This window comes from Dipodomys merriami, unplaced genomic scaffold, assembly GCF_024711535.1.
Source record: "Dipodomys merriami isolate MVZ:Mamm:240054 unplaced genomic scaffold, mDipMer1.0.p SCAF_194, whole genome shotgun sequence".
Classification (NCBI taxonomy): Eukaryota; Metazoa; Chordata; class Mammalia; order Rodentia; family Heteromyidae; genus Dipodomys; species Dipodomys merriami.
In genome coordinates this window covers 935,559-957,182 of record NW_027203315.1, presented here as the reverse complement: position 1 = coordinate 957,182, position 21,624 = coordinate 935,559, and the positions used below count along the sequence as shown (strand labels likewise).

Below are 21,624 nucleotides of genomic sequence, written 5' to 3'. Positions count from 1 at the left end.
AACATACCACAAATAACATAGTGCATAAAATAATATGTAAAGGTGCTGGACACAAGTGTCTCATGGTAGTAAACCTGAGACCCGAGGATTGAGATTTCATCCAGCCTTTTGGAAAAGTCAATGAAACTCTTATCTAAATTAATCGCCTAAAAATCCAGGGGTAGATATAGATAGATGGCTCCAGTGATAGATCCTTAAGAAAAAATGGTCAGGGACAGCATCCAGACAATGAGATCAATACCTAATATTGGTATATTATACTGTGTTATATGGAAATAAATGCTACTTTTAAAAAGTGGATGGAATTGTGCAAAAATGCATATTGTTCAATAAGTAATGAAATCAATGAAATCAATCGAGTAATCAATCAAGTAATGAAATCAATACCTAGCTTAAGTAACTTTGACATACATATATATATATATATATATATGTATATATAGATATATTCACATATATCTATATATATAGATGTATATATGTGTATATGTATATATACACATAGATGTATGTATGTATACACACATATGTATATATACATAGAAGTATATATGTATGATATATGTACATATGTATATACATATGTATATGTACATATATATGTATATATAGACATACATATGTATGTATGTACAGATGTATATGTATATATATCAACTTTACAATAATTTTTTTGGGGGGTCTGGTCGAGGGGCCTGAACTCTGGGCCTGAGCGCTGTCCCTTTCTGCTGGAAGTGCTCTGAAGTACAGCTTTGCACTCCATAGTCTGAGCCAAGAGGTAGAAGCCCAGCTGCTCTTTTTCAGGGGAACTTGGGAGCTGAAACATGAATCAATCTGAGGCTCCTAGCCAGAGTCTGCCCTTCCCATCTTTCCCCAGTCTGGGGTGGATGATATTTTCTGGGCACATAGGATTGTGCTGCCATTACCACTTGTTCCTCCAGGTGCCAGAAAGTGGCTCAAAAACCTCTGATTTTCTAGACAAGGAGAGTCAGGAGTTGTGCGCTTATACTTCTGAACCTAGAGATTCTGGTACTCACGCATTTGAGTTCATAAACTTGCTTTTTGTGAATTGAAGCCAATGAGTGGTAAACATTCCTTGAAAATGTCTTATATAAACATATTGATCCTCTTTTCATCCTCTGTACTTCCTATGGCTATTGAAACTTTCAAAATGCTGCTGGCACAGATATACTCCAGTTAATGTGTCTCATCTGACAAATTACAATTTCTCCACTAATACAATTAGTCTATTTTATATCACTTAAAATGAGAGAGCCTGGCTGGGCAAGTTGTTCAGTGGTAGAGTGCTTGCCTTGCTTGAATGAAGCCCTGGGTTTGATTCCTCAGAATGACATAAGCAGAAAAGACCAGCAGTGTACTGTGGCTCAAGTGGTAGAGTGCTAGCTTTGAGCTGAAGTTCAGAGGGACTGTGCCCAGGCTCAGAGTTCAGGTCCCACACTGACAAAAAAAATGAGAGAGATTTCCTATACCTGTACACCAAAAACAGTTGTTAAAATATAATTTGAATACAATACAATGCCCTTGATATGTGTCTGCCTGTCCTGATTCTTGAACTCAAGGTCTGGAAACTGACCTTGAAATTATTTGGTTCAATGATAATGTTCTACCACTTAAGCCACATTTGCACTTCCCACTCCCTTGGTAGTGTATTGGAGATAAGTCTCTCAGATTTTCAGATCCCCCTGGCTGCAATCTGTGGTCCTTGTAGGATTCCTTCAAGTCCATCCCAGGGGTCCACAAGCAGGCACAGGAGAAATATTATTATAAGGTTTATTAGAAGGACCATATTTCCCAGGAGAGGGAGCACAAGCATTTTTCCCTCTTCAGGTTGCAACAGGATCTGGGGGGCAGGAAGTGACTTAAGTACATGCTCAGGTGAGTCTGAGATGAGAGAGGGAGTGGCCAGCTGTAGGGAGGGAACTCTAGGTCTGGGAGGAGCTCAGGTCTTGGAGGAGCTGAGGAGTAAAGGTGAGTATAATACTAACTTTCCTCAGATCCCAGCCTTCTGAATACCACCACGTAAACAGAAGAAGCTGGAAGTGGTGCAGTGGGTCCAGTAGTAGAGCAGTAGCCTTGAACTGAAGAGCTGAGGGACAAAGCCCAGGCCCAGAGACCTAGCCATGTGAATGATGAAAAGAAAAATCATACCACAAATAACATAGTGCATATAATAATATTTAAAGGTACTGGACACAAGTGTCTCATGTTGGTAAACCTGAGATCTGAGGATTTAGATTTCATCTAGCCCTTTTAGAAAGGTCAATGAAACTCTTATCTACAATTAATCACCTAAAAATCCAGAAGGAGAAATTGATAGATGGCTCAAGTGATAAATCCTTAAGATAAAATGGTCAGGGACAGCACTCAGACAATGAGATCAATACCTAATATTAGTATGTTTTACTGTGATATATGGAAATAAATGCTACTTTTAAAAAGTGGGTGGAATTGTGCAAAAATGCACATTGTTCAATAAGTAATGAAATCAATGAAATCAATCGAGTAATCAATCAAGTAATGAAATCAATACTTGGCTTATGGAACTTTGATATACATCTATATGTACATATACCCATAAGCATATATATATATATATATTATATATATATATATACAAAGGTGTATGTATACATATATATATATATTCACCTGTGTATATATAGATATATATGTATGGATGGATACATACATACATATATATATATCACTTTCACAATAATTTTTTAAGAATGCAAAAGCAACAGAAACATAGAATAAATTTTCCTATGGATGTAGGTAGCATTTGGAGCAGGGATGGTAAGCAGACATGGTATAGACGGTGAATGTTATTTTTAAAAGTTTGTGTGTGTGTGTTTGTGTGTGGTGTGTTTATCAATGAAACTTGCTGACATTGGGTTTTTTGTTTTCATTTGCTCATTTGTTGTTGTTGTTGTTGTTTCACATTCCTGGGGCTTGAACTTAAGGTGTGAGAACAGTTCCTGAATATCATTATGCTGAAGCCTACCACTCTACCACTTGAGCTACAACACCAGTGCTTCTAGGGGTGTTTGGTAGTTGTTGTTTTTTAGGTACTGAGAAATGAAACCCTGTGCTACATGCATGCTAGGCAAGCACTTTATCACTAAGCCAGCCCCAACCACACTGTTTTAAGAAAGGAGGCAGGGCTGGGAGTGTGGTTCAGTGGTAGAGTGCTTGCCTTGCTATATGAGGCACTGGCTTCCATTTCTCAGGACCACATCAGCAGAAAATTCATTGTGACTTATCACCAATTAAATGCCAGAAAACTAGAAGTGACATTCTGGCTGGAAGTGGAAGCATGGTAGCCTTTAGTGAAAGGATAAGGGAATATGCCAGGCCCTCCCTGAGTTTAAACCCCACAACCAACAATTAAAAGAAAAAAGAAACAACCAAGAACAAACAAACACCTAAATACCACTCATTGCCTTTGTCTTCTATTTTTCTTTGTTCTTGTATCTGTATACTTAATGTCATTCCATTTTCTACTTTCTTCCTTTCACTTTGGGGGATTGAACCTTGGGACTTGTACCTGGAAGGTGGATACTACATACCAGCCTATTCTTTCTTCTTTTAACATAAAAAGTCTGCTTATAGGACAAGCAAGGTAGCAAAGTGGTACAGGTCTTGCATTGCATGAATGAGGAGCTGGGTTCTATTCCTCAGGTCCACATGCACAGAAAAACCTGGAAGTGGTGCTGTGGGTCAAATGGTAGAATGCTACACTTTAGCAAAAGCAGCTCAGGGACAGCACCTGGCCTCTGAGGTCAAGCCTAAGGACCAGCAAAACAAAAAGTCTGCTCATTTAGGCAATACTTCCCCTGCAATTTAAAAGACAAACTTACAAGTGACTTTAGTTCACTTTCAATACTACTGTCCTCCTTTCCAGTGAGTGCAGGGGCTGCACACAGAAGACACTCTATGCCTCTGCTGTCACTTGTAAACTAGCTGTTGTACAACAGTAAGCAGCAACACATACATTTCTGTTCTTATTATTTTAAACACAATGGGCTTTGTCAAGGTAGGTATAATAAGTGAAGGAAACCTTTCTTTTTCACTTATTGGTTGTGATTGTAATGGATCTATCTTGCTGTGGACTTAAGTCTGACATTCTTGTCATTTGACTTCTCTCTGAACTACTTTTCAATTTGTTTTCTTCTTAGTACACACACACACACTCACACTCACACACACACACACACACACACACACACACACACACACACACTCACTCACACAAATATCCTGAAGAATTTTAACTAGTTCATCAGACAATAGTTTTACTACCGATTCTTCTTGTCCACAGCAATTGTATCATCTACATAAGACAAGACAATTACATTAGGCCACTGGCTTAACTTGACTAACAGGTCCCTGGGTCAACAGTCAACCGTGGTGAAACCTGGGCACAAAATGTCCCATGCTAGATTTGCCATGTGGTGCTGGTGGTGTACTGATGGGTAGCACAGGCCCTGTTCTGGGCTCCTCACTCTTGTCCCAAGGCGCTTACCAGGCTTGCATATTGCATGAAGACTTTGGCACTGTGCTCCTCTCCTCAACTGGCTCCTCACCAATCTTTTCTTTCCTGTACCTTCCATTTTGAGTTCTGGCCTAGACTATGAGCCCAGACAACTTCCAACACACCTGATGAAGTCTCCACATCAAACTATTGGTAACAAACATTTAAGTTAGAATGCACATATAAAGATTTGGCTTGGTTTGGCATGACCCCATGGACAAGTGAAGTAAAGATGGTTAGCTGTGGATGCCCCAGGTAGTGATTTTCTCAAAGTACTGACAACTCTATAACAGGGACTTCATAGAAGGATGTTTCTGATCAAGATAACTGAAAGAAAAAAATGTAAAAGAACCTCACAATTCACTGAGGAAACTGAAAAGAGAGGTAATGGTAAGATGTTTCTCAAAGGAGCAGGAAAAATGTACACTTAATATTATGCTAATTATGGGAGGAAAAATGACCTAGAGGTGGACAACAATAAAGATATAAGTGCTCAAGGTAATGGAAGGAGGCCTTAAGTGGTACCTGCATTCTATTGAAAATCCTATGATAGCCTTGTTCAGTACCCACTGTGCTCAGTATCCCAGCTTCTGTCCCTTCCAGTCACTCTGAGATGCATCATTCCAGGTTAACCTCAGGAAGAAACAAGGATTCACCTAATATTCTGCTCTCTCATTGGGATCAAGATTGCTTGGGAACTGGAGGGTTTTGGTTAAATACTTAGATCTCTGGAGAGCAGACTCTTCAGGGTCATGACTTTGGGTCATATGAACTGCCCCTGCTGATGATATCAGAATGTTCTGTAACATAGATGTGACTATGTTTGTGTACTTTATCCAGTAACATTCAATGAATGGCTATTGAAAATAATCTAATTTAGAGTTGAAATCTTTGAACAAAGGCAGAACTCTTCTAAAGCCTAACTTTGGATATTGCTACAGGATGAAACTTGTGATAGGACTGTTGACATTCTGAAAAATTATATAACTGAACCCACTTTTAGTGATTAGGTTTAAGGTGGATATAAACCCAAGGCATGGTTCACGACTTCTCTTCTCAGGAAATAGGAGCTTTTAGAATGAGCTGAAACTAAACATCCACTCATTCACCTCTGGGAGTGGCCTTGAAATAAAGTGCAATCCATAAGGGAAGAACAGCAAAATTGCTTCTACACATCTGGACAGAACAGACTGAAAAGAGTATATCTCCTACATCTGTGTGCACACAGTAGAAGACCATTGTGTTCTCGTTCAAATATATTGGTATTCTGAGATCTTAAATAATCACTATTGACTCTCTATGATACTGTTTCAAGTATACTGAAATATTTGACCACATTTTATATGTTGAGATCTCTCTTGGAATGTCTAATTCCATACCTTACAGATGGGGACCACATTGTGTTTCATAGTAACTTGAACCTCTCCAAGGACCTATGAACTAGTCAGAAAGATAAAGGAATATGCATGTCCATTCACATGACAACAGATAGCAATAATTTGTGACATTTTATCATTACCCAGGCGTATAAGACATTTCAATATCAACTTCAATTGACGGACCATGACTATACCCTATAGAGTATTTTAGGTTTCTATAGGAATGGAAACTTTCCTGCACGAAGGCCAAAGAACCCATATTTACAAAATATCTTCCCCAGCCTTGAAGTTCTTTCTACTCAGGGCCTTGGTACTGTCCTTGAGATTTTGTAATAAAGGAACAAATGTGATGACAGTCTATCAACATGATTCACAGCACTACTTGGGGGAAATTTGGTGAAAATTGGTGATAACAGTCTCACAGCATTACCTACCTAGTTGGTCTTTCAATTGTGATTTTAAACCTCATACTCTATAGCAACTAAGAATTCTGATATGAAGCACCAGTGCCCTGTTAGATCAGGAAATCTTAACTACTTGATCTAAGAACTCATGGTTTCCACAGAATAGGATATAAAATTAATAACATCATATAGACATAGGCAAAGGTCCTTTTGCAATCTCAGTAAAGGTCTGTTTACCTATCATTCTGTAAACCACATCCAAATTCTTCCACTAAATATTTGGAAGAATGCATTGTTTGCACAGATCATATTAGTGGCCGTCAGGTTGAATTCAGGGGCAAAATTTGTGAGGCTTCCTTTACCTTCTATATCAGATGCCCTTTTGTATCACTGATTTTTCACCTTAGGGTCTTGCTTCTTTGTCTGGGCCTTTCAACACACTAATTTTATAATTACATATCACAAGTAGCAAACAAGATAGGCACATATGACCAGATCCATGCTTTTATTAGCTAAGATACCATTTTCATGAAGCTTTTACATGGGATGGCCTACACATACTATCTTTCCAATTTCAGCTTCCTGAGTAGCTAAGATTCCACACATGAGGGGGTGTAATTGCTCATTTTTAACCACTGGTTTTAAATTAAAAGAAGGAAAAGGTAGTTTACCAATTCAGTGAGCAGTAAGTCCCTTAAATTTTGAGCTCAAGGAAAAGTGTTGGCCAAATGATAATAACAAAAATAATAAAATCAAAAATAAAATGCTATGTTGAGAGCTACTTTGAATGAATGTGGTATGTTAATTCATGTCTTTCAATTACAGCTACATGACAGGCCTAGGTAGAAGGGACTCCAGTCCATGAACCATCCTTTACCAGAAAACATCCAGTTTGTAAAAATGGGATAATGAGCTATATCCAATGGCCAGTGTGTGTGTGTGTGTGTGTGTGTGTGTGTGTGTGTGTGTGTGTGGTACAAGTAGGAAGCCAAGGGCCTCCCAATCGCCCTATTTTTTTAACTAGGCCTCAGTAGATAAGCAGACAGGGGAACAGTGTGAGGGAAGGGGTTAAACTACCAACATAGCTAAATCTGGCAATGTGAAGTCCACTATCCTTATCTTGTAAATGGAACCCTGGCCAGGACTTAAGGATTCTCCTTGAACAATGAAAATACATACCAAAATTGTTGAAGGGACAGGAAGCTGGAGGCAAAGCACTGAATGAAACCTCTTATTCCCAGAGAGAGATTTCTTCAGAACAGCCCACAGGGCTCATGCTTTGTTTCCTAGCTTTTATGGAGGCCAAGATGAGAGAATCTCCTTTGAAGCCAGCTCTGGTTGACTTCAACTCAGTTTCTGAGTTGAACACCTCATATTGGCACAAAAACATTTCTTCATGAAAGTGTGAAAGTAGAGCTCTTCATGTAACCAAACAGCTCTGGACATATGTAGAATGACGGGCTTATATAGGATCTGGAGTCTTGGCCTTGGTTTACTAATTAGGCACTTTCTGATGTAACAGATATTTTTTCTAAATGCCTCCAGGATATCTTTAATTACATAACTATACTGTGGCAGCTACTTGGCTCTAGAAATTCTAAATTTAGGTCAACCTTTGTTTTTCTGTAAAAGAAGACAGTATATTCGTTGGAAGCCACATTTGGGAAGATGGAAAACTGGAGTCTTTATTACACAGTTAGCAGTCTGCAAGCAGCCTGATGTAACAAAGACTTGTAGTCCACAAATACACTTAGATAGCATGGAAACAGGACAGAAAGGAAAAAAAAGAATAAGAACAACACTAAGAAACCAATCAGCAAAATAAGGATACAGGTGGAACCGTTGCAACAATGAGAAGTACAAGTTGTCATGTCAAAAACGAACTTTACAACTTTTGTGGAGGGTAGGGGAGGATTGGGTGAGGGGGCAGAAGGCTGGGAAGGGATGGGAAGGGGAAACAAAGGAGGAGGCTACAATGCTTGATAAGAAATGTACTCATTATCTTGCCCATGTAATTGTAACCCCTCTATACAGTATTTTTACAATAAAAATTAAATAAATGAAAAAAAAAAAACAATACAGTGAAAATCTAAAAAAAAAAAAAAAAAAAGAAACCAATCAGCACAAGAGAGTGCTGAATTTACACATGATTACCAGAGACAAGCCAGGAGACAGGACACAGGACATGATCACAGAGACATGTACCATGGCATCTAGTGCCACTGCTAGTCCAGCCTAAATAGGGCCTAAACAGGAGGCAGGTCCACAGGAAATTCCAGTCCCAGGCACTGGACTAACAGATTGAGTAACATATCAGCCAAATGCTCACCCCTGCTTCCAGCGAACCAGCCACACCCATCAGTTGGGTGGCAAGTGACGGATGGGGGCATTTCCTTCTTCTTGCATGAAGACAAGATGCCAGACCCTACCATACACCATGTGGCCAATAGGGCACCAGCCACATCTGACCTCATTACTTAATATTACTGAATTACTAAATCAATTTATATAATGTTACAGCCTCTTTATCATTTTGTAAAAAGTTCAAGAATTTGCTTTTTGTAAAAGCCATTTTTCTTGAGTCACACCTCTGAAAGATTTTCTCACATTCACCAACAATTAAACATTGTTCTTTTGAAAAGTTTATTTCTTCCTTCTTCCTCATTCCTTTCCTTCCTCTTTCCCTCTCTCACTTCCCTCTTTCCTTCTTTCCTTCCTTCCTTCTTTCCTTCCTTTCTTCTTTCCTTCCTTCCTTCTTTCTATACTTGCTTCCTTCCTTCCTCTCAGGGCCTAGAAGTGATGCTGTAGCTCAAGTGGCAGATGATTTTATTTTTTTGTTAACTTCAATTTTTGTGAGGTTTGACTTCGAGGTGAAAGACTTTCCACACATGCTAATTTCATAAAGTTTTTCTCCTGTGTCTGTTCTCTCATGGGCATTAAGGTGTGACTTCTGGGTGAAAGACTTTTCACACCTATTACACTCATATGGTTTCTCTCCAGTGTATATGCTGTGGTGTAGAATAAGCTTTGGCTTGTTAATGAAAGACTTTCCACACCTGTTACATTCATAAGTTTTCTCTCCTGTGTGTGTTCTCCAGTGTAAAGTAAGGTGTAGCTTCTGGGTTAAAGACTTTCTACACATTACATTCATAAGTCTTCTTTCCTGTGTGTGTTCTCTGATGGACAGTGAGGCTTGACTTGCAGGTGAAAGACTTTCCACACATGTTACAATCAAAAGGTTTCCTCTTGTGTGTGTACTCTGGTGGCCAGCCAGGTTTGACTTCTGGCTGAAAGGCTTTCCACAAATGTTATACTCATAAGATTTCTCTCCTTTGTGTGTTCTCTGGTGGAGAGAGAATGTTGCCTTTGAGATCAAAGACTTTCCACAACTGTTACATTCATAAAGTTTCTCTCCTGTGTGTGTTCTCTGGTAGACAGTAAGGCTTCACTTCTGGTTGAAAGAATTTCCACACATGTTATATTCATAAGGTTTCTCTCCTGTGTGTGCTCTCTGTTGGACAGTAAGGTGTATCTTCTTGGTGAAAGACTTTCCACACATGTTAAATTCATAAGGTTTCTCTCCTGTATGTGTTCCCTAGTGGACAGTAAGGTTTGCCTTCTTGGCGAAAGACTTTCCACACACGTTACATTCATAAGGTTTCTCTCCTGTGTCTGTTCTCTGAGGGAAAGTAAGGTGTGTCTTCTGGGTGAAAAAGGTGTCACATTGTTAATATTTCTCAACTACAGGAGACACACTAGGACTATATGCAGCACACATCTTACTGGGATCACTGTAGACACTCATGTTCTGACACCCAGTGACCATTTCTGTCTTCATCCCAAAGGAGTTCCCATTATTCTTCATCAGTTCTGACTTCTGTATGGAGCTCAAATTAAAAGTTTTGATAAATCTCACTTTTTCTTCCCCTGGGTTACTTTTCATGATTGCTACTTCAGATGACTATTCATTGTGACTTTCCTGACAGGTGATAATCATATCCTCCATTTCTTAGACATCTAAAATGAATTAGAGAAAAATAGACAAAAACAAATGAGATCCATAAATTCCTTAATGTAAAGATATTTTCTCCCATTCTGTTTCAATATTCTCAAATGTCAAAGCATTGTTTTATGCAGAATATATACTTTTCTCCACAATGTAGTAATTAAGAAAGTAGTACTGATGTTTTACAATGGAAAATAATGTTTTTCTGTATTTCAGATTTTTCTATTTTTCTCAAGGAAATATTTACTGAAGTTATTCAGCTACACACTCATAAAGCTACGATTCTGAATGCCACTCCATGGCCAGCAACACTGATAAGAAATTGTCCCTATCAGAGGATAGTAGCCCTAACATACTCCTATTTTCCTCCTACCTGCATAGTACTAGTTTAAAAGAAAATGATATCTCCTTTTCTACATTTCTCATTGTCGTTTTCTCTTTTAGAATGACTTTTCTAAGGACAAAAAGAATTGCTAACATTAACAATACTGGCACACGCCGGGCGCTGGTGGCTCACGCCTGTAATCCTAGCTACTCAGGAGGCTGAGATCTGAGGATTGCGGTTCAAAGCCAGCCCGGGCAGGAAAGACCGTGAGACTCCTATCTCCAATAAACCACTAGAAAACCGGAAGTGGCGCTGTAGCTCAAGTGGTAGAGCGCTTGCCTTGAGCTGAAGAGCTAAGGGACAGCGCCCAGGCTCAGAGTTCAAGCCCCATGACCGACAAAAAAAAAAAAAAAAAAAAAACAATACTGGCACAACAAATTCAGTTTGTGTTCACGAGAATAATGGATCGACAATTCCTTGAGACAAAGGATCACCTAGATCTCTGCCACACATGACTCAGTGACCCGTCTAGCAGGCCAGGTAATTTGGTGGGGGATCCGAGAGGACACCTCCTAAAAGAACCAAGGGGGGCGAGAGAGGATCGAGACCAAGCGCATAAGGAAAGACAGAGTCAGTCTGAGTCGCGTCAAGGTCTCATTTATTGGCAAAGAAACTTAGGTTTTTATAAGGAAAGAAGGGGAAGCACTGTATGGAAGGGAGGGGTGGACGGAAATTTTTTTACGGTGAAGTCAGGGCAGGGTCTTTTGGTCCACTGGTTTCGGTAATTGACTGGCCCAGCCTGTTTTAGGAAGTAATCTAGATGTACACCTTGGAATTTCCAAGAACGGCTATTTATCATGGCTTAATCACGTGTTTGAAAAAGGCCAGAGCATTCTCAGGCAGGTTTCAGGTCTCCAACAATTCCCCCTCCTTTTATTAAAATGGCCAGAGTTGACTTTTGGCCCGGCAGAGAGGGCCCCTGTCCAATTTTGTGGAAGTACAGTGTAGGCCATATTATTGCCACAAACAAAAACCTGGCTCTGTTGTGAGTATAGGGAGGCAGAAACATTAATAACATTGTTGCACAGGGAAAAGGAGGATATCCCAACATCAATGTCATACTACCTGGGGAAGTTTATAACACTCTCTGCGATAAAACAATTAGCGCGGATGATCAAACTGAGGTAGTCACACTGGGAGGTAAGGGTTAGGGAATCTACAGTGTTACAGTCTTGTGATTAACACTTGGCCTAGTCTGCTGGGCTCATCAAATGGCCCTTATCTTGAGCCCCCTAAATCGGGAGTTTTTACACGGGAATGCGGAGGAACATACTCCTTGTTTCTTATCTTGGGTCCCATTTGGCCATTAGGGGAATTTACTTGTTAGCCCTTTAATTACGACTACAGAGCTTGTCCCAGGGCCAACATCTAGACTCTGAAACTTTTTATATATCTCCAGGGAGGGGAAGGGTCAGTGCAAGCGCAAGCAAGTTTACAGAAGCAAAACCAGCAGTTAGCAATTGTAAAATGTAACTCTAATTTTTAATCTTTTATTCCCCGATTTTTCTTTGGACTAATATTAATCTTAAAATTTAGGGGGTTCTTATCTCAGTCATAGGGGTGTCTCTATATTATCTTGTGGGGTGTCAGTTGTTCTCAATGCTTGGTATTTGGATCTCAGAACTAATAGAAGGACTGCGCTGATCTTTTTCTTTTACAAAAGACACCAGTCTGTTGAGTATACAAGGTCCAATTGTAACAAAAATAACAGTACCAGAGCCCCTTACATTTTTTTTTCAAGGCTTTCTTTACTCCCCTCTTTTTTTACGATTTTTTGAGCATCTTTGTGGCTGTAGTTTAAAACTGCCTAATTTTCCTTTGGCTTGCAGAACCTTTATCTTAGAACAGCCTTAAGGCACCACTGTGATGCAGAAGCTTGCTAGATTTTAAGGCTAAGAGTATTACCTCCACTGATAACACACTCAGGTTATTACCATACCAGAGCCAAACTAGGCTGTGACCATAGAGTGGATTTCCAGTCACTATGCACTGAAGTGCCTAAGGCAAGCAAGCCAGTGATATTCTTGTCCCCAGTATCCACTGTGGGAATAGAGGGTTTCTGGATATCACCCAAAAGGATGTCCCACAAGATCTTAGATTTAGCAGCAGTCAACCAGGAAGCTGACTCAGGTGATGGAATCAGGCAGGAGTTTCTCCAGGTGGCTGTCAGGCCATCGTTGAACTTTACACATTAGGGTATGCAGCAGCAGCAGCAGCAACAACAGCAAGGTCTCTCAGTGGCTCCAAGGGACTGTCACACCTCATGCTGGGCTGTAAATTCCTACACAGACTGGTTAAGGATACATTGCATAGGCTTGGCAGGCTTTGATCCTGCTGGTTTTTAAGATCTTTAAACAATAGCCCAGGACAATTTACCAAAATCACAACCTTTTTACTAACCAGATATTTTTGTAAATACACACAGAAGGCTCAGAAGGCTTAGTCTTGCAACCATCTCTGACAGATGCAGTCTCCACACCTTGCACACCAACAACTGTTAACACTATTCTTTATGTCTTTTTTTTTTTTTATCTATTTTGCCTCATTTTTTTTTAAACCGACTCTGGACCCTTGATCTTAAAATGGGGGTAGAAGGGTGAAGGTCCATCTTCTGTAACTTCTTCAAGCTGACTTTAGGGGCGTTTACCTTACCTAGCCAGGGACCTATAACTTTAGCCTATTTTACAAAGAGGCTATCAGGGTTAGATATCATTAAGAATAATATTTTAACTTTTGACAACTGCACAGACCTTTTCTCTGGCTACAGCAGTGTAGCTTGTTTAGCACTCTAGTTTGCAAAAGCATCTTCCTAGATGGCTTAGGAATGTAATCTCTAATGATCCCAAGTAATGCCTAAGTTACCTTTGCAGGCCTTTAGACAGATATCAATGATATCAATAGAAACACACTCTCAGGTTTACAAACTTTTTCCTGAGCAGATGAACTTTATGTAACTAGTGTCAGCTCAATTAGAGCTGCCAATTAGAGCTTTTGGCACATAAAGGGGTTGAGATTTAAACTATCTCCAACATTTTATAACATTAGCTTTTTATTACTATCACAGAGGACTGGCAAGTTCCTGTCCCTTACAAGGTAGATAGTCATGGGCATTAGGCATGCTTTCAAACTCTTTCCATGACCTCCCGGCTCTGACCAGTTTTGAAGGGCCATGCACAAATGACTCTAGGATCTGACATTTGTGCCATCCAAGCAGTGGCTTTACTGCCTCTGGATGCTCCTCCATTGCTTTCGTCCCAGGAGTGTCTTCTCCACATTGGGATAAATGCCTCATGCCTCATTGGCATTTCCCTTTAGCTGGTCGCTGGACTTGAACTCGGGGCCTGAGCACTGTCCCTCAGCCCTACAGCTCAAGGCTAGCACTCTGCCACTTTGAGTCCCAGACTCAGGGCTTGAATGCTGTCCCCTAACTCTTCAGTCCAGGGCTAGTACTCTGCCACTGTGAGTCTCGAGCTTGGGGCTTGAGTACTGTCCCCTGACTCTTTAGTCCAGGGCTAGTACTCTGCTGGCTGAATAAAGGTGACAGTCTCACAGGAACCTTTTTGTGCCCGGGCTGGCTTTGAACCAGTTTGCAGATCAATTTTACTCCAATTGAAAGCAACAAGGTGGTCAACATAGAAGTAGCTTTTAAGCATGCTCTTACCTGAAACTTATTAAGAGTCAAAGTTACATCTGACAACTTGTAAGAATCCTCTGTGCTTTGCTTTGGGCTTGCTGGAAACTTAAAAAACCTATAAGAGCAAACTAGAATAGCAATTATTTTGGTAATCCTAATTTTTCCTTTGTGCACATTGAGGCCAATGTTAAGAACAATTTTATATTTAAACTTTATATCCAAAAATCCATTCCTATTTTTTTAAAACCTCTTATTAATTACCGTTAGTATTTTATACTTTAGTTTTTATTTGCATTTTGAAAAGATCCCTTGAAATCTTGAGGCCAAGTGTCACTCATTGCCTCTTGGTTGCTTTTTTTAAAACAGACACACATTAAGATTTTTAAACTCAAATGACAATTTTTCCTTAATGCAAGAATTACAGTCACCATTACTATATCACAAAGCTAGACTTAACACCTTTATAACTTTTAAAAGCATCCTAATTGTGGAACATAATTAAAAGTAAGCCACATTATATAAATAACTTTTTAGCCCTCTTTTAAGGCCTTCCTAATTTTAATGTTAACACATCCAAGGGGAGGTTTTAGCAATACTAATCAGATCATCACATCACTCATTTTAACCATCATGTTTTCAGTGGCTACCCGCAGGGAAAAGAGACAGAACAAGGATGGGCCACTTGGCCCCTCCTATGGAGTAGACAGGCACACACCCAATCCGACTCTTTAGGGTTAGATGAACTGCATTTGTGCCAGCTTGCCTCACCATGGGTGGACTCCTCCCAGGGTCTGTCCCACCATGCATGACAAGCTGAACTGCACTTCTGCTTGTTCACCCCTCACCCCTAAAGATAGGTCTTCTGTTGGCTTCTAAGTTTTTCCCCGTCTCTTCTCTTGGTTCTCGAATGAAATACACAGTTTTTAGACAGACAGAACAAGTAACATCTTTGACAGTGTTAAACTAACCTTTACATTTAAATTTCTAATACTTATCCCCAAATTTTAGCCAAGGGAACTAGATCCCAAACAGCCAATGCACTTTTGTTAAGCCAGGCAACTTGATTACAGTATAAACTGTCTTATGCATTTTAAAATATTAGTTTTTAAATACCAGATTTTTTAATTTGCAAGTTAAAGAATCCTTACAAAGCCATTTAAAACAATGTGAAGATTCTTTAAAATTTTTGGTAATGTCCAAACCTCATAACCTTTTTTTTTTTTTTTTTTTTTTTTTTTTTTTTTTTTATTGTAGAGATACTATACAGAGGGTTACAGTTACATGAGTGAGGTAATGAGTACACTTCCACTTCCCCTCATAACCTTTTGAATTTTTAAATTTAAACTCACCCAATTGTTACAGCATGCTGATAATTTTTATCTTTGAACACGTTCACAGACACACACAAAACACTCACACAGATCTTAAAGCACGCAAAAATCAAAATCAGTTGTACGTACACCTTTTAAAGTTTTTTTTAAAAAATTTAAGACAGTATTTCTTTTAAACTAGGTATCTTTGTTGGGCTTCATTTTCCCAGAGCTTGCTTATCTAGCAAGGCAATTCACTAATTAGTCTTTTGAATCTCTGTGCTGTTCTCATTCAGCAAGCTGAATCCAGAGTCTGCTGAGTGAGCCTGTCACACTCACCCAAATCTTCCCTACTTCAGCAAACATAAAACTAACACACACACTAAACAAGACAAACAAGTGGCCACAAAGACAAAATCAGGTCTCAGTGAATGGGGCGACATCTCACCACCATTCACTTACCAGGGGACTCAACACCCCTACTCACCTCCGGAGGATTTTTTTTTTTTTTTTTAGATTCCTGCAAGCATTGACCCAGGGGCCTTCCAAGGTGGAGGAGAATTCCCAGTCATCTTGGGGCAAGGGAAAAAAAATCCCTAGCGGCCGTCCCCTCAGACTGACAGGTTCTCCCCCATGCTCAGACCCCCTGAACCAAAGTCCAAGGCTGAGATCTAACTGGGTCCACTCGCAGGTGGTAGGTGGCAATTTCATAATTGACAAACAAGCAAGTTCCTAAAACCTGACAATCTGGGCTCGAGCTGTAACTTTTTTCCAGTGATCTAAAGTCAGACTTAAGGGGGTTGTTAGTTGCCGCCCCTTCCCTTTAAGGACAACAAGACAGACAACAGAGACAATCAACACTAAACAGAAACAGAGGAAACCAGACAGGCGCTGCGCGGCAGTCGAAGGACTGCAAACAGAAAAAGCAACTTCAGATGGTAATGGCCATCTGAACATGTTTTTTGTTTATGATAGCCCGAGCCTCTGCCTTATCTATAAATTCACCCTTTCAGGTTAAGAACTGGCTTCTAGTCAGGACTGACTGAACCACTTTAACCCACTCGTGAGGCAGCAGGCTGCCTCCTTGGCCCAGCCCTTCAAGTATAGAAAGGGTGAAGGGTGCATTAATACCATAATTTTTTACTGCTGAATGTAAGTCTTTTAGATGTTTAATTTTTAATTTTTTATATTTGGCCTGGCCCACATTACCTCCCCCTCATTCCTGCTCTAATTCCTCCCCCTCTCCCTCAGAGGCTGAGGTCCCTTGTTCAGCATCTTCATCCTCTGAGTTATCACCCTGGGTGGTGTCTGCCTGATTCCCCTGAGTACCAGAACGGGTCATTACTGGAAAAGAGAGTGACCCCGAAGTTGGTGTCTTATTACTTTTACTTATCCTTGGCCTGGCCTGTGCTCTGGGTAAGGAACCAACACGAGGCTAAACAAAGCCAGCTTCTCCTGTAAGGTCAGTCTGTAATTCCTGTATTTGTTGGGTGAGATCTCTTAATTCCCTTTTTATGGAAAGGACATCTTTTAAAGAGGAGACCTGTCTTAACAGGGAGTCTTTAGTTTTTAAGAGTCCTTCTACCCCTGGAATCTGGGTAAGAGGAACTGAATCGTTTGGGGGGGGCGCTTGGAGCGCTGGGGGGACATGGCCCATATAGGGGCAGAGAGGGCCAGTGGAGTTGTCTGGGATGTCCCCGGTCTGCTATAAAAACTTGGGACTGATATTGAGGGTGGGGCCCGTATTTTTCCTCCTCATATTTGGCAGCCTCCATCTCGAGGCTGGCCTGCTGTGAGGGGTCAAGCCAATCATCGTCAGGGACATTTTGATGAATTACAGGATAGAGTGCCTTATTTTTTAATGATTTATTTGGAGGAGGTGGCCTCAATAAAGGGGGGGCCAACTTAGTGGGGATAGGCTCATCAATAAGGGATGGGGAGGGCAAAGCCACAGTATCGGCCGCCTCGTCCGGTCTTGACGTCCCCTTTTGTGACTGAGTCTCATTTGTTAGGGGGGTGGGTGGCAAAATGTCCTTAGAGCAAGACTCATACTCAGCTGAGGGACAGGAAAGGGCGTCCTCCGCAAGAGCTAAAAGATGAGAAAATTGTCCATCTCCCTCCACATCCTTCAAGATGTCCCTAATAACCCCATAAAAACTAAAAAAGGCTTCAGGAACCTTCTGTCCGTCCCTGAGGAGTTTGTTAATGTCCTTTCCCACTTTATTCCATGTAAGAGGGTGAATTCCTGGCCCATGTAATACTAACCATGGACATTTTTCCTCCACAAAACAAAAAAAATTATGCAAGTCCTTTTTCTTAACTCTAATTCCTCTCTCCCTAAGACTACTTTTCATTTCCTTAATGAAAAGACCTTCTTTAGACAGACTCTCTCCCATGGTTAGTTTACAGCAATCTTTACCTCAAGACCTTTCCGGGGTGCACGAGCGATGCGGTCCGGACGTCTCTACCACGAGTGTCAGGAGCTCCTTGCTTGTAGGCTGTCCGGTAGGTCACCGTGTCTCGGGCCCCACGTTGGGTGCCACTTGACCCGTCCAGCAGGCCAGGTAATTTGGTGGGGGATCCGAGAGGGCACCTCCTAAAAGAACCGAGGGGGGTGAGAGAGGATCGAGACCAAGCGCATAAGGAAAGACAGAGTCAGTCTGAGTCGCGTCAAGGTCTCATTTATTGGCAAAGAAACTTAGGTTTTTCTAAGGAAAGAAGGGGAAGCACTGTATGGAAGGGAGGGGTGGACGGAAATTTTTTTACGGTGAAGTCAGGGCAGGGTCTTTTGGTCCACTGGTTTCGGTAATTGACTGGCCCAGCCTGTTTTAGGAAGTAATCTAGATGTACACCTTGGAATTTCCAAGAACGGCTATTTATCATGGCTTAATCAGGTGTTTGAAAAAGGCCAGAGCATTCTCAGGCAGGTTTCAGGTCTCCAACAACTCAGGGGCACTAGGAATACTATTGCTTGGTACACCTCAAGATAAACATACCAACTGGGTCTGGACCCAATATCACCATTCAACATGTTTTATCTTACCTGTGAAATACTTGTCTGAGGCTTCACTTATTCATGGTTCTGTACCTTGCTCCAGCTTGACAATCAATTTAGGTTTAGGAACACAGTGCCCTGTGAGTAAGAAATAGTGGAGAACTATTGCTCTTGCTACATCATGATTGCTGTAAGGTCTCAGACATCCTGTTCACAAGATTGCTCCTAAATCTGGTTTCTCAATTAACAGCTCCATGGTGGAGTTTCCCTCAACTTTAGGTTTATTTTGCCAATTGTGTGGCTTGAACTCAGCTCTTTTGCTCAAAGCTAGCATGCTACTAGTTTGAGCCTTGGTTTACAGTTCTAGTTTTTGAATGGTTAATTGGAGATAAGAGTCTCATGGTCATTTTTCTGCAGTTGCTGGCTTCAAACAAAAATCTTCAATTTCAGCCTCTGGAGTATCTAGGATTCGAAGCTTGAAGCACTGCACCCTATATCAGGATTGGCTTACAAATACACACTTTCAACTACTGATTTCCGGATCATAAAGTCAGTAGTAATGTATATTTTATCTAGAGTGTAGATCCACCTATAATAATCACTCCAAGTCTGGGAAGTCAGTCTTCTATTAGTGGAACATAGTTTAGAACTTTTGTCCAACTACTGATTTGCCTTCTTAAAGAATAACAATAAAATTAGCTCTTGAGGTACATATAATCAAGTTGAAGTTTCCCTTAGAAAGAAATGACACTTCCCATGGACTGGAATGTTATCCCTAAATAACATAAATAGTCTAATGTCTACTAAAATAAAAGCACTTGACCTTCCAAGTAAAAATGACCTTTGCTCACCCACAGACATGAGGTTGTTATAGGTCTCCAGCATCACATCTCTATGAAGGGTCTTCTGACCAGGATCCAGATCCTGCCACTCCTTCCAGGTGAAGTCCACAGCCACATCATCAAATGACATCAGCTTCTGTAATGGCACATTCCCATGAAGAAATTAGGGCTGGTTTATGAGAATTCCAACCTGGAATTTCATTATGCTAAAGGTATGCTTTTGTCTTACATAAAATGTTTGCAGTTTGCTGTGTCATCTATTCACTGAGAGAATTAAATAGCAAATTAGAAATTCTGGACAATCTATAAACCTAGTCACTAAACAAGAAAGGTCTGCAGTGCCCTGGTGGCTTATGACTGTAATCCTAGCTACTCAGGAGGCTGAAGTCTGAGGATCGTGGCTCAAAGCCAGCCCAGGCAGGAACATCGGTGAGACTCTTATCTCCAATAAACCAACAGAAAATTAAAAGTAGCACTGTCACTCAAGTGGTAGAGCACTGAAAGGCTGAGGGACAACAGCCAAGCCCAGAATTTAAGCCCCAAGACCATTAAAAAATTAGTTTCCCTAATGCATGCAAACACATTTCTGCTGCTAGCAATAGAGACAAGATCACAATTCTAAGGAGACAATAATCTACCATGAAAACATTAAGTCTAATGAGGTGTATGAAAGATGATATCATATTTTGATAAACTTTTAGTACTTATCAGTTCGATAATAAATTAAACAAATAATTTTCCTGCATTTACATATTCTCCATCAATGTAAACCCTATTTAGATCTTCTATTAACAAGTGCTCTCAAAAGCAAGCAGAACACATTCAGGACCACACATGGTATACATAACATAGCACATTAGTAGGTCTATGTTAGCACAGTGTCCTCATGAAAGTTAAAAACAATAACAATACTCCAGAAAGTGTGATTTAGGTTACACATAAAAATATCCTAATTAACCATTTCTTGTTTAAATACTAAATATTGAAATGTGGTCATAGATACCCTGGTATTTCCTTCCTATATAAAAAAGAACTGCTACCACGAAGTTTTGTAAACCCTGCCTACATTCTACAATAATAAATATAGGTTTACAAGATTTTCATTTCAATAGGACTTCATGGAAGGTAGAGGCAAATGTATAGAGGTACAAGGAACATTGAAGATGACAAAAATGATAAAGATGACCAAATGATCAAAAGTGGCACATATTCCTGAGTTATTTCTCCAGTAGATCCCCAAGGATCTATTTCCACTTGTGTTAGTTAATAGCAACATCCTTCAGAGATCAAAATCAATTACTGAGCAAACATCTTTGAGATTTTGCTACAAGTGATATTTCTAATACAGAAAACCTCTCACTGTATAATTATTTTTTTTTTTATCAAAACCAATTCCTATCTTACACTGGCAGTGAGTGAAAATATTCAAAAGTAGTGGGATGGAAAAATAAAACCATACTACATCAAATGAAGTTAGACAAATATATCACAATCAGGAGAAATCACATTTTCTTGTAGTATATCAATTGGGGGAAGGATGTACTTTTCTGTAAGGAACTCTGACGTTGAGCTGAAGGGGGAAAAGGTTTGAGAGGTTGGAATTCCAGCCTGACAGCACTGAGAACTGGCAGCTGAAGGCTTAAATGATAATTCTTGAGAGGGTTAAGAGACCAGAGTACAGGCCTTTTCCTTAGTTTTGGAAAGATAGCAGCTGAAACTGAGGTGCTATTGACCTTGAAGGCTAGGTAAGGTGAACTTCATGTCTGCATTTTCACTGGGCACCAGTCTTCTGTCTCAGGAGAATAAGGAAACATGTATCCCTCACAAACTGTTGTGGCTCTCATTGTAAAATAAATGTAGATACGTCATTTTTGCATGTTATCAATGGGAACCTTCCCTGTGTGAACTCAAGCGACTATGCTTGCTTGCTGGCACCCAGGGACCAAGTGTCAGAGAGCCTCTAGACCTCTGGTTTTCCCTAAGTCTATCTGTTTTTGTTTGTGTGTTTCTCTAATTTTCTTTGTTTCTGGAATCCTCTAGAACTCTCTTGGCAAAAAAATTTCCTATACAATGGGTAGGAAAAATGTCAAACATAAAAGTAGTGTGTTTTCATA

The 21,624-nt window shown here is 40.2% G+C and overlaps 1 protein-coding gene and 1 pseudogene across 1 annotated transcript in view; one reads left to right on the top strand and one right to left on the bottom strand.

The window, feature by feature from the left end:
• Positions 1 to 21,624, top strand: part of LOC138831371 (zinc finger protein 585A-like) — a 386,491-nt gene that overhangs the window by 55,665 nt on the left and 309,202 nt on the right. The gene's annotated exons all lie outside the window — the stretch shown is intronic.
• Positions 1 to 21,624, bottom strand: part of LOC138831358 (zinc finger protein 665-like) — a 45,601-nt pseudogene that overhangs the window by 19,756 nt on the left and 4,221 nt on the right.